Consider the following 14,993-nt stretch of genomic DNA (forward strand, 5'->3'; position numbering starts at 1 on the left):
ACCCCTTTCTAAGTTTAGCATGCTACTGACCCTGAATACATGAAGGGTTCTCCCCCACTTTGATCCGGCTAATTTCTTACAGCTCACATCTAGGAAAGGATTCCCCATCCTTCCTATCATCTAAAGGGTCTATCCGCTGACAACCAACGTTCATCTCTGTTGGCGCTTCAACTAACCCTTTATCAGACCTAAACCAATATTGTCAACTAATCAAGCACCTTTCAATCCCCGATTGTTCCTGCTTTAGTGACTGCATCCTGAGAAACTGTGCTTAAGGGGGAACATCTTCGAACTACTATCCTATCGTCCTCTGGTTACCCACTGGGAACTCAAGCTTACCACCGCTGAGGAGATAACCGATCCATACCCAAATAACACCTTCCCGAAGATTGCGAGACACTACCGAGTCTCACTCATACTTTCTACAGTTACTGCATCCGAAGTAACCTGCCCTACAGGGGACGTCCTCAACTATCATTCTAAATTCCAAGGTATGTAGATGGCATATGACTCACTCTCAAATAGGTGATATAATATTCCAATATATGTACCTACTAAATCGATGCAGTAACATAACAACAAAATCATAAATAATAATTGACAGGAAGGTAAAAGATACGTACCTCCAACATCCAGTACTGCTCGAATCCTTGCTGAAATCAACTGGAATGCTCTGCTCCGAGCCGTGGGCGCCCTTGCCTGTCCCTAAAATCTGCTGGTGGTTCTCGAAGTCACAGGGGCAGGAGCTGTCACCTCCCCTGCTGTATACAAACTCGGATAGTGGGCCTTCTTGTGGCCCATCTGTCTGCAATGGAAACATAATGTGTCAAGTCCCTGGGCAATGGTAGCAGTACAATCTCTTCTAAAATGACCAGTCCGGCCGCACCTAAAACAGCCAGGATCGCCACCTCTACTACTCCTACACGCATCCCCGTGCGTCCTGCCACACTTACCGCATCGGATGCGGCCCTGGAAGTCTCTCGATTTCGAACTCGACCCTTTAGTTCTTTTACCCGAACCTGTGGGCCACTGAACCTCATCCGGTTTCCTCTTCCTTTCTGACTCTCGGTCAATCCCTCGCTCCTGCGTTACCCCGTCGTCCCCATCAATCTCCTGAACAACCGCTGTCTGATCCTGGAGCTTCTCGGTCAACCTATCAGTGACCTTCACAAAGATGTCGGGTAGCTCCTCACGAACGACTCGTGAAACTCACTCCCGACCCCTGATGGAAAGAGCTAAAAATGGGATCTCCCTCCCTGATGGATCCTTGGGATCCATAAGAATCAGGCTCTAGACAAGCCCCGAACTGCCCTGAAACTATCCCGCCCCTAAAGGCCTCAAGACGACTGTCCAAAAGTTCTACGATGGCCACCCTAACCAAACCGAATATCATAGGAGTCTGATCAATGATGTTGTGCATAATCTGTGCAGAAATGTCATCTCTCATCTAATCATCAAGTTGTCCGGCTCTAGAGCCTGAGCCAGATCCCTCCCCGGCACCTGAACTGCCAACTGGTATCTCGCGCAACGTCACCATGCTGAAAACATATCATAATAACTGTCAGAATACTCATCGCTGCTGAGGGATTTCACACACACTTTACAAATTCCCTGGTTTCGTCTTGGCCCCTCTTGAATCGAGTATGGATCCTCTGCTTTCAGTAGTACAGCTCCATACTACCTTCCACATCTATCCGTACTTTCCTCAAGAGTTACCTTAACTCAACCAAGTCCCTTCTACTGTTACTGATCTCTGTTACTCTCATCCTAGGCTTGCCCTAGGGAAATCTCTGACTCTACCCAAACCAGTCCTCAGCTGATGAAGGCCTCCTTGTAATGCCAATTAGCCATCACCTGAATACCATCACATGTGACGAGGCTCAGATAATCCTTCGAGTAAAATACTCGTCCCTACAACGGTTAGACTCAGACGAGAGTTGCGCAATAGGGCCAAATTTAGCACTCTGAGATTATTCAACCCTGATCACATGTGACGTATTCACCTAATGGCTAACTCCCATCACTCAGAGTCCCACAAAGCACAAAGCAAGCAGCATTCAGACACATGCAACTACTCAAGCAATTCTATCCTCATAACAAGAAACTGTACTAGCATAAAATGTTAAGCTCATACTATCAGGCATAACCTAAACAGGCTATCCTACTACTGTCTACTCAATACTAGCATGTAATTCTCATAAAGTTGGAACACATATAGTAGGAACATAAGGCATCCTCCTAGATCCTTAGTCCTATTCTAGCATGCTGTTCTACTAAGACTGAAACTGATAATCATAACATAAACTTGTATGGGTAATTTGGGAGTACTTACTTGAGCTCGGCTGATTGCATGCACCACACCCTTTTCTCTTTTCAAAGTTCTTTTCTTTCTAAAAAAATTCTTTTCGCTTTTTCTAAAACTCTTTTCTTTTCTCAAACTCCTTTTTACAAAAATTGATTTTTCCTTTTTATAAATTCCTATACAAATTCCTTAGTTTGAGACCAGACACACCTGAAGTGTGCCCGAATCCCTCAAACCAAGGCTCTGATACCAACTTGTAAAGACCCAAAAATCATGACAAAAAATTCCGTTTGAAAACATTACTTAAACCACGATTGTCAATCAATAACATAAAACATAACATAGAATCAAAGTGTTAATTCAAAACATATTCTTATTATCAGAGTAAAACATCCCAGGCTGACTAAATATGTTGTGTGCCATGCGATCATCCCAAGCTCGTCCCTCCGCTACCGGAAGTACCTGAAACCCAAAACTGAAAACTGTAAGCACAAAGCTTAGTTAGCTCACCCAAACTACCACCTACCATACAATAACATATAAAGCACACATTGGGCCTTGCCCACTGCATCAGACCGAAGTCTGGACTAACTGGGGCCTTTCCCCCTGCATCGGACCGAAATCCGGACTAACTTGGGCCTTGCCCACTACATCGGACCAAAGTCTAGACTAACTTAGGCCTTACCCACTGCATCAGACCGAAGTCCGGACTAACTGGGGCCTTGCCCCTGCATCGGACCGAAGTTCGGACTAACTGAACATAGCATAACATGATCATAGCATATAACATAAGCACATATACTGCATTCTGCATCGGACCGATGTCCGGACTATCTAACACATAAACATGCCTGAATCACAAATACATCAAACATACTGAACTACCGCATCAGACCAAAGTTTGGAACTATTGCTATCTAAACGGGTCGGCATTGTGGAAGTAGACCCGTTCCTACTGGAAGGAAAACTCACCTCAAAACACTGGCTGTCGAGATGCTAAATCTGAAACTATCTGACTGCTGCTTCGAAACTCCCGGCTACAAATCCCATAAACACTAAATCAAATACTGATAACTGTTCACAGGGTAAAATGATTATTTTACCCATGGTCAAAGTCAACTCCCTGGTCATAGTCAACTATCAGTTGACCTGAATCGCCGAGTTGGGCCGCCAACTCGTCGAGTCTCTGTCCTGATTTCCAATCCTCTATACGCTTCTACTCGTCGAGTTTAGCAAAGTCTCAACGGGTCCATATTCGATACTAACATCGAGTCCATCTTCATCTGACTCGCCGAGTTGTATGAACAACTCGTCGAGTCCTCCTTCATCCTATGAATGTGATCAGTCCTTGACTCGCTGAGTTGTATGAACAACTCGTCTAGTCCCTCCACTACTAGATATGAGCCCTAACTCACCGAGTCCATTACCTGCTCACTGATTCCACCCTAAACTCTTAAACGGGGAAAACTCGAGGACTCGCGACTCGAATCGTCGAGTCTAAAGAACGACTTGCCGAGTCCTATGCATGCTATAACTATACAGTCGATTCTGCTCGAATCCAGTGCATTCCATTCATAGATCTGGACTCCTAGGGCTGTTTTTTCACGTAAAGTTTCTAACTTTACGTAAATACAATGCTAATCTAAAGCTCAAATACCCAAAATAATCTAAAAGAAGAGATCTAAGCTAGGAATGGAAACTTGGCTCAACAAAGGTGGCAACCTTGAGCTTAAGATGCTCTGGAAAGCTTAGATCTGAAGTCCATTCATCATATCAACTCTTAATTCGACCTTAAAGTCTAGAAAGGGCTCAAAATCAACAAGAGCTAGCTTTTCAAGAGATCTAATTGACAATAAGCAAAGATTCGAGCTTGATACCTCAAAGGGGACTGAAATACAACCAGAAATCCGGATCTACTTGCTCCCCTTGAATACTTCTCTTCTCTCTTCTTCCTCAAATCCCCAAGATGCACTAAAACCTTCACAAGTGAGAAAATGCTCCAAAAAATGCTTGAGAACGGCTAGGGTTTCGTATGGGACTCTTTGTGGGTGAGGGAGGCTGGTCTTGGGGCACATAAGATGTTTAAATAGAGTGCAAACCCTTGAAATTAGGGTTTCATCCAGACTGGCAGACTCGCCGAGTCCGGGAATATAGACTCGTCGATTCGCCAACTTAATCCGCGTGCGAATCCAGACTCTACTTACGAGTCAGACTACTGACTCGTCGAGTACCCCTTAGGAAATGAAAATTACTTTATTTAAATCACATACCAGAAATGGGGCGTTACAAATGTGGGCCCCACATGGGTTATTCCTCCTTTAATTTCTCAAAACATACAAAACCGAGTGTATCGGGACCCGTGTATCAAGAAGTTTTTTCGAGAATACTGTTAGATAGAGTTTAATTCAAGGACTCTGGAATGTCAAACGGATTAGTTTTTTGGAGTTACGCAATTTGTGTTCGAAGTTTTGCGTTTAAATAGTCGTAGAATCCGTTTTTTGCGACTTTTGTAAATACTTTCGTTAAAAATATTTCGAGTATACAATTAAATAATAGACTATAACCCGAGTCTAAAAACGCTCTCGGAAATCCCGTCGGCAAAGCGTAAGTACCTCAACGGATAGATTCGGTTTTACGCGATTAAAGAAAAACAATGTTTTACCGTCTGTTTTCTTAAAACTGTCGTATCTTTTGCATACGAACTCCATTTTGGACGTTCTTTATATTTTCAGAAATAGGGGAACATGTACTTTAATATTTTAATGATTATTTTGCTCAAAATTGCTTAATGCAAAGTTTCAGTTTTTCAAATGCATTAATTAACGTTGTCATTTAAGCAGTTTGATTCGGTTTACAGTTTACACATTTAGAAGTAAGGTGATATTATGTAATAATTGAAATAGAATTATTTATTTTACTTTAGATGCACTAATAATACCCCTAAATTTTGGGTTGTCACAAGTTGGATGTATGATTATGGAAATGCAAAGACAAGCCCGTGTTTTAGTTTGTTGAAGAACATGTGATGCTTCTTTAGTCCAATTCATCGGATTCTTGAACATGGAGATGAAATCTAGTGTGGTTTGTGTGTATTCATTCATCTATTTTTTTCTTTTGAGTTTGTCTTCCTTAGCTTTCATTTGTAATTATGTGGGTTTTTTCTTTTAAGATCGAAATCAGATCAAAGAAAATAAGATCTTCGAAGGAAGACAGTTGGACAGAGGAAAGGAAATAGAGTGTGGGATGGGTGACCGAAAGAAGAGAGAGAGAGAGAGAGAGAGAGAGAGAGAGAGAGAGAAAGAGAGAAAGAGAGAGAGAGAGAGAGAAACATGGGGGTGGGGGTGGAAAAAAAAATTCTTTTTTAAAAAAAAATAAAAATAGCATTAAAATAATTATAGAAAAGGGAAAAATGAATTAAAAGGGCATAATCGTCTTTTCAATTTTTTTTGGACCAAAATCATGGAAAATTCTTGATTTTAGACTTTCCATGCAAGTTGGAAAGTTTTTAGACCCTATCCAGAGTTTTTTGAAAACCATAGGGACCAAATTTGCAGTTTTGATTTATATGTAAACACCATCAAATTTTTAACCAGAAATAAAATCGATAAGTACATTAGAAACCTATATATGCAGACTTATCATTTGTTTTTTAACTCATGCTTATTTGTATTGAAAATGAAATGAAATCCTTGAAAACAAATTTGCATTATAATAAAGTACGTGTCATTACCAATGATTAACTGTTAATAGTTAATTATGATTAACTTTTGATAGTTAATCGTGCAATATTTTTTTATATATTAAATTTGAGGTATAAACTTTGTCGTCGCTGAACTTTTTTTTTTTTTTCAGGATTCACTAATATATTCATATTGTGATAATATATTCATATTGTGATGTGACCAAGCATTGGAATTATGTTTCTAGTTACATTTAGTAGACCAAAATGCAAAAATAACATTGAATATTCTTTTTATGTAGTAACATTTATTTTTTTTTTGGTAAAATTAGTGTTGATATTTTTTACTACCATTCTCTTTAAAATCATTTCAATTTGTAATTTGTTTAGGTTTAACAAACTATTTTCATTGATTGAAATGATATGTTTGATATTTCATAAATAGGTACTAAACTTTTGATTATTTAGTATCACTTAGTCTTAGAGCATTAAATTTAATTGATAGGCTTTGTCGATTATAATATATTAGTTTAGTTAGTGGCCATTGAAAATCAAATATCGTTAGTTTTATTAATGAGGTGGTGTGGCATAACTCTTGGCCCCATTAACAATATGAATGAATTATTGGAGTATCTTGCAAATTGGGTCAATGTCCGAAGAAGCGGAGGATTCTCACAATTAGTTGTTATGGCATGATTTGGTACTTATGGAAGGCTCTGAATGCACAATTGTTTAAACATGTGAAAACCACTCCAACCAAAATTGCTGATGACATTCAAGCAATCGCCAATGTTTCTTTGGTTAAAAACATAGGAGCTCTATGGGCATTGTTAGATGTTGTGATTATGATGTGTCTCCTTTCACTTGCTTATCACTGTAACTGTTCTTTGTCCGTTTCTTTCTCTTCTTTACTTGTATTATTTTGCTTGGCTTCATCTAATTTCTTGCTAGGTGTTGTCCTTTTTTATAAAAAGGCTCCATCCATTCATTGCTTATGTTGAGCACGACTATTTATGTGTGAAACGGCAATACTTTTATCAAGAACACTTTAGGAGAACATACAATTTGAGACACTACTACACTTTGCTTACTTTAAGTGTTTCTTAGATGGTTTGCAGATTGGTTGTCGCAGTAAAGTGGTACCCTATAATCAACATGTTAATGTAAGTCCTCCATTAAGAGTACCAGCCATGTACTTTCTTAAGCTGCTACAGCCACTGCTTTGTACTTCGCTTTTATAGTTGACAGTGATATCTTTGGTTGTCTTTTGCCACACTATGAAATTGTTCCCGACCCGAGATTGAACACATACATAGTGGTTGATCTTCGAGTATCATGATCTTTTACATAGTCAACATTGCAGTATCCAACGAACTTGCAGTCTTCTTTTATTTTATACAAGAGACCATAGCCAATTGTACCTTTGACATATATCAAGATCCATCAGGCCGCATCCAATTGAGGTTTCTTTGGACTTTGCATGTATTGACACATTACTCCAACCATGATCTAGACTTTTAAATAGAAAAATGCTTAAGTGACATATAAAGTGGCTAATATCGGTTAGAGGGACTAAGACCATCTTTAACCCATCTCCATTTTTTCCTCCAAAAATGAAATAAAAAGGGTAAATAGTATTTCATGTCCAACCCTATTCCATTCTTAACCCCATTTTTTACCCAAAAAAATAGATTCCTAGTATATTCTCTTTTTGTAACTTATATATTATCAAACATACCTCTTCTACTAATTATATTTTAATAAATATATATTCTATCTTTTTTCATTACAATGATATTATCAATTATGTTATCATAAAATTATAATAAAATAAAATGTTCATACATATACACAATTTGAATTAATTATTAATTTATTAACAATAATTATTAAATAAATAAGAATATGTTTATAACACACTTATACATAAATATTATATGTACAGCTTTTAGAAATATTACACATTATTTTTTAAAGTAACTACATATGTTTGCGTTAGAATAAATTTCTCATAAATGATCAACTAATTTATTTTGTAGATTGGACTATAAAAAGCCAAAATAGGCCCCGGGCCGAACCTAACCGGAAGTACCTGAGCCATTCCTGGTTCCAATGTTTTTCAATTTCTAGTTTTTGGATAAGAACCAAATTGGACCCGGAAAACGTTACTAAAACCGGACCGGAAGGTATATATGAAAAAAAAAATTGTCGGCATGAACTATATATGAAAAGGTCGTGTGTGTGTGTGTGTATAATATATATATATATATATATATATATATATATATATATATATATATATATATATATATATATATATATATATATATATATATAGAGAGAGAGAGAGAGAGAGAGAGAGAGAGAGAGAGAGCGCTAGGTTCAGGTGTTTAAACTAATTATTGTGTTATTGTATGTATAAATGTGGGTCAATTAAAATTAAATAGAAAATTAAATAAATAAATAAATAAACAAGGGTATTTTAGTAATTTGATAAATAGCTTCCACAAATAATCCCTATAATCTTGCTAGCATTCAATTTTAACCTAATTTCTTTTCGTATATACAACCTCATCGATGTCTTTCATCAAAAAGAATGAATTGAAACAAAAAGAAGGGCTTTATTTCCCCGTGTTCATCACCTGACTAACAGATCGGGCAAAGATGGAAGAATGCAGACGAATGGAATATAGTAAGAGGGAAACACGAACGCGATAAGGGGCTACTAACCACCACCATCATCTTTTTTGTCGACGACCACAACCATCCCCGTCCTTCCGTTGTTTTATTCCAGAACTGAGAAATATAGATAGTGATTGATAAATAGCGAGATCAAGGTGTGAGGGATGTCCGACGATTGCATAACCATTACACCCGAATGACGTGCTCTGATGGTCATCTAGATCGAAGAAGGATATGGGGCGAAGCAGCGGGGCTGCTTTCGTCCTCTGTGGCTTTCAAATGCGAAGCAGGGAGGGTGTAACAACGTGAATTTCCAAAAACAAAATTTTTCATTTTCAAACATAATTTCATTCATAAGAAACATCAAAATCCAATGTAACACAGGTCCACCAAATAAAACAATCCTAAGATCTCAAATACATAAAACTCCATCAATGTGTACAGATCATGCCGGCGCCTTCCTGCGATCCTTGCTGGTACCTGAAACACATATCACATAAACAGTAAGCATAAATGCTTCATGAGTTACCCAAAATACCACATACGCACATATGCCACTCAAGGCTATAACTCTAAAAGACCTTCCGATCCATGTGTCTTAGGGGACTTCCGTCCCATAGTTCTGGTAGACCTTCCGGTCCCACTTCTCTGAGCTTCCGGTCCATATCATCTTGACCTTCCGGCCCATACATTGTTGACCTTCCGGTCCATATCATAATACTCATAACATAAAATAGCACATACATATCATATAAGAGCATGCATCACATACTCATCATAGCACCTAAGACCTTCCGGTCACACATAATTACCACTCTAGGTAAATTATAGTGAGAAGACTCACCTCGTACAATGTCGGATAACCTCTCGTGCTCGATAACCCGACCTAGCCTCCTCCTATCAACATAATAACATCTCTAATTAATACTCTCTCTCGTCCTCATTTCTAAAGAATGGGTAGAAGACCATTCTACCCCTTAACCTCTCTTAAACCAGCTTGACCAAAACCCTAAGGTCAACTGAAGTCAACCTTAGTCAACGGTCAAACTTGACCAAACTCGTCGAGTGCACTCGTGTGACTCGGCGAGTCCATGTGTGTCCTCTTAATCCTCATAAGTCCTCACTTGACTCATCGAGTTAACCTTTCACTCGACGGGTTACCACTGGTCACGAATCGTGGGGCAACCCGACTCGGCTCGTCGAGTCCCCTTATGGACTCAGCGAGTTCCCTCCATGGCAACACTCAAAAGACCTTCTGAGGTCAGATTTGCTTCTCTAACCTATAGATCTGACCTTCCAATACACAATAATCACGTAAAGGTCCAACCTTTACACTCATGCAACACTCAAAGGGCTTCTTTTGGTGAAATAGCTTCTAAAATGGAAACCTAGGTTCATATCTCCAAAGGAATAGCATAAAGCAGGATGGATAGGACTCTCTGAACCTCTTAAGGTCCATATCTAAGAAGAATTCCACCTTGGGACCTCAAATGCTTCGAATCCAAGCTAAAGAAGGCATAAGAAAACCCTAGATTCAAGTAGATCACCATATGCACAAGAATAAGCATAGATTTATACCTCTAGCAGCCTCTTCTGATCAAATGGTAGTAGATCTGAGCTCCTCAATCTGCCTAGCTTGCCCTCCTTCCTTCGTTCTTGCAAAATCACACTAGAGATGAAGATAATGACTTATTATCTCACTCACAATGCTCTCAGGTTCTCTGGTGCTCTCAAGGGTGAAGGTGGCCGCAAATGAAGGCCATAAGATCCCTTAAATAGGGCACAAGCCCGAGGATTTAGGGTTTCTGTCCACAATGTGGACTCGTCGAGTCAACTCGCTGACTCGTCGGGTCCATTCATTAAATCCAGTCAGCAATCGCGATCCTACTAGACGAGTCTAGGCGTCAACTCGTCGATTTCCTCTTCTTGACACAAACTAATTACTTAAGATATGATACATGGAATTCCGGATGTTAGAATTCTCCCCCACTAGAATCAGACTTCGCCCTCGAAGTCTCGCTCTGCAAACGACTCTGGATGCTGCTCCCGCATCTCTAACTCCAGCTCCCAAGTCAGCTCGGACCCTCTCCGATGTTGCCACTGGACCTGAACCAGGGGCACCTCCTTGTTCCTCAGAACCTTGATCCTCTGGCCCAAAATCATGATCGGCCTCTCAACATAATTCAGGCTCGCATCCACCTGAATATCCTCTAGTGGCACTACCTCCGACTTGTCGGCAATACACTTCCTCAACTGAGACACGTGGAAGGTATCATGTATCTGGCTCAACTCCATAGGTAGCTCTAAACGATATGCTACCATGCCCACCCTCGTGGTCACCATGAAAGGACCAATGTATTGGGGCCCCAGTTTGCCCCTCTTCCTGAATCGGATCACTCCTTTCCAAGGAGATACCTTCATGAGTACGAAGTCACCAACCTGAAACTCGAGCTCGGATCGTCGCCTATCCGCATAAATTTTCTGGCGACTCTGAGCTGTCAGCAACCTTTGTAGACCTGCTGTATCTGCTCAGTCGTCTGAAGCACTATCTCAGTGCTACCCATAACTCGCTGCCCTACCTCTCCCCAGCAGATGGGAGTCCGACACCTCCTCCCATACAACAACTCAAAGGGAGGCATACCAATACTTGAATGGTGCTTGTTGTTAAAGGAAAACTCAGCCAATGGTAAGTACGTGTCCCAACTTCCTCCGAAGTCCAACACACATGCTCGAAGCATGTCCTCGAGCGTTTGAATCGTCCACTCACTCTGTCCGTCCGTCTGTGGGTGGTAAGCGGTGCTGAAATGTAACCTCGTACCCAACTCCTCATGGAATTTCTTCCAGAATCTGGAAGTGAATCGTACATCTCGATCTGATACAATCAAGATCGGTACTCCATGTTGCGATACCACCTCTCTCACATACATCTCTGCCAGTCTCTCTATGGAAGATCTCTCACTGATAGCAAGGAAGTGAGCGCTCTTCGTCATTCGGTCAACGACCACCCAAATTGCATCGACACCCCTCGCGGTCCTCAGAAATTTGGTGATGAAATCCATAGAAATATGTTCCCACTTCCACTAGGGAACCTCAAGTGGCTGCAACTTGCCATGCGGACGTTGGTGCTCGTCCTTAACCCTGCGATAGGTTAAGCACCTCTCAACAAACCACACAACATCCCTCTTCTTACAGGGCCACCAAAAATCTCTTTTTAGGTCCAAATACATCTTAGTGGCCTCGGGATGGATCGAGAACCTTGATCTGTGCGCCTCCTCAATCAGGATGGGACGTTCCCCGCCCGCAAACGGCACCCAAATCTGACCCTGAAAGGTCATAAGCCCTTGGCTATCGGTAACAAACTCAGCTACCTGCCCAATCACCCGCTCTCTCTTGCGGTTCTCCGGTCTCACAGCCTCTGCCTGGGCCTCTCGGATGGTATCCAACACTGGAGTCGTCACCGTCATCCTCATACAAATATCTCATATCGAGGCACTCTCCGCCCTACGACTCAGGCCATCGGCTACAACGTTAGCCTTGCCCGGGTGGTACACAATCTCGTGGTCATAATCCTTTACCACATCCAACCATCTCCTCTGGTGCATGTTCAGGTTGGGCTGATCCATCAAGTACTTCAAAGTCTTGTGGTCTGTGTATATGATACACCGAACCCCATACAAATAATTATGCCATATCTTGAGGGTGAACACCACGGCCCCCAACTCCAAATCATGGGTGGGATACCTCACCTCGTGAGGCTTCAGCTACCTCGTGAGGCTTCAGCACCGCACCCAACCCCGATATCAATGCGTCACAATATACCACGAAATCCTCCATTCCCTCTGGAAGGGCTAACACCAGGGCTTTGCACAGTATCTGCGAAGAGTCTCAAACGAGGTCTGCTGCTCTGGACCCCACGTAAAAGCAAGGCCTTTCCGGGTCAACCTGGTGAGTGACACGACAATCTTGTAGAAATCCTTGATAAATCTCCGATAGTAGCCAACCCACCATAGAAAACTCCTAATCTCGGTGGGGGATCTCGGCACCTCCCAACTCATCACTACCTCAATCTTGGCCGGATCAACCAATATCCCATTCTGATTAACGAGATGTCCCAAGAACTGGACCTCTCGTAACCAGAAATCACACTTGGAGAATTTGGGGTAAAGCCTCTCCGATCTCAAAACCCCGAGGATCTCCCTCAAATGCTCCTCATGTTGCTCTCGGGATCTCGAATACACCAGAATATCATCGATGAACACGATTACCGATCGATCCAACTGTTGGATTAATGTCTAAGTCCGTAACTATATTTGGTATGTACTTGACCCGACTTGGCATGGTCCATTTGGGTTGCACTTCACCGACACAATTTATATGGTTAGTCTTTTGAGAATAGTATAATTATGATTTATATTAATATATTATAAGTTCTAATATATTAATATGGAATCATATTATTTAATTAGTATTGATCAAGAATTCATTTATAATTAATTAAGTGATCAAAAGGAACTAATTAAATATGGACTCTTAGATATATATGTGTAGTGGGCCAAGTTCATTTAGGTTGGGCTAAGCTATCATGGATAGTCCATGGAGCTTTAACACATGGATCCTAGGAAATGAAAGGTCATGGGTATTAGGGTTTAACCTTAATCCTCCACACTATATAAAGGGTCTTATGGTTCATGAAATTGTGCTAGTGGCTAGTGTGGATACACTAAAGAGGGCAATAACCGATTTCATAAGTGTGAGCCAAGTATAGGTATTCTATCAAGTTCTTCCAAGGTGTTTTGGTGATTTGTGATTCCACTTGAGGCTTCCACACTATTGAGGCTAAGCTCTTAAAGCATGAAGACATCAAGCTACATCAAAAGGTATGTCATCTAACTAGAACTTTGTAGTATAGGTGCTTCATAATATGCTAGTTAGGATGAAACCTTGGAATATTTAATATTTGCATGTATAATAGAGAAAACATAGATCCAAGGTTTATAGGGTTGCATGTACACCATAGGAGTGTTAGAATGCTGAAAACCCTACAGTGGCATCAGAGCCTAGGCTTGTTTTCTTGTTATACTTGCTTAAATTGCTGAAAAATCAAAGATTTATGCTGTCTGGACAGGGGACTCGACAAGTCCAAGTACAATCTCATCCAACTCGCCGAGTTGGTTCATGCACTCAACGAGTTGGACCCCCTGACAGCATATCTTCGAGTTTTAAAGTTGGAATTGGTCTAGAATCATTACCTTAAGCTGTTTTGGGCTTATAAAACATGTTTTCAAAGTGGTAATGATTATACTAAACCAATTTCAAGGTTAAAATCAAAATTTCAAGTTTTATTTATGTTGATGTAATTCTTGAAAATGTTGATATGGATTGTTCATGCTTATGAGTTTTAGTAGATCATAGGAATTATTTACAAAAGTGTTTGTTAGTTAATTCTTGATCTAAATGTATTTTAATGGAGTCCATAATTTGTCCTCAAGTTATGGATTACGAAAAGTTTTTGTTTGTATTACCTTGTTTTATAAGTTATTTTAGATTAATGAAAAAATATGTGTTAGTTGTTTTCAATCCAAATTAATCTAAAAGTTGTTCATAAAATGTGTTTTTGTATATTGTCCTCAAGTTATATGAAAAGTCACATTTATGAATCTTAAAACTCATAAAAATGCCCTAGGTTACAAAAATGAAGAGTCTTTTCTTATAAATAGTTTTTATGGCTCCATAACTTGTCCTCAAGTTATGGATGTCCAAGAGTCTCTTCATTAAAAGTTTTTATAAGTTTAATTAAACTCATAAGTTATGAAAATCCAAGAGTTTTGAATAGTTTCAAAACGTGCCCTCAAGTCTTGCAATTTGTAAAGTTTTCCCATGAATACTTTAATTCCAAGTTAAGCCCTTAGAATTTTAAAAGTTAAAATTCAACCCTTATACTTTATAATATTATAAGTTAATAATATATATATATATATATATATATATATATATATATATATATATATATATATATATATATAAGAGCAAGTCGTCTTACCATTAGTAGGCCTCATTCACGAAGTCGGTCTATAAGGGGGGTATAAGGTTACTGCCTATAAAACGGCAGTTTAATGGGTGTCCACTCTCACCCACCGCTCCCTTGACTGGTGGAGGGTCGTTAGCCGAACAGGTAGGACAATAACTATAATTCTCCCTTCATTAAAAGTATTAATGATAAATATAAAGTAACTAAAATGTTTTTATTAATACCCAATCTTAGTTACTTAGGAAAATGTGAATTTGGTGCTAATCCATGAAATTACACTTTGCACTTTGTTTGAGTCGGTT

Source organism: Lactuca virosa, chromosome 1 (assembly GCF_052849685.1).
Source record: "Lactuca virosa cultivar CGN04683 chromosome 1, Lactuca_virosa_CGN04683_v6, whole genome shotgun sequence".
Classification (NCBI taxonomy): Eukaryota; Viridiplantae; Streptophyta; class Magnoliopsida; order Asterales; family Asteraceae; genus Lactuca; species Lactuca virosa.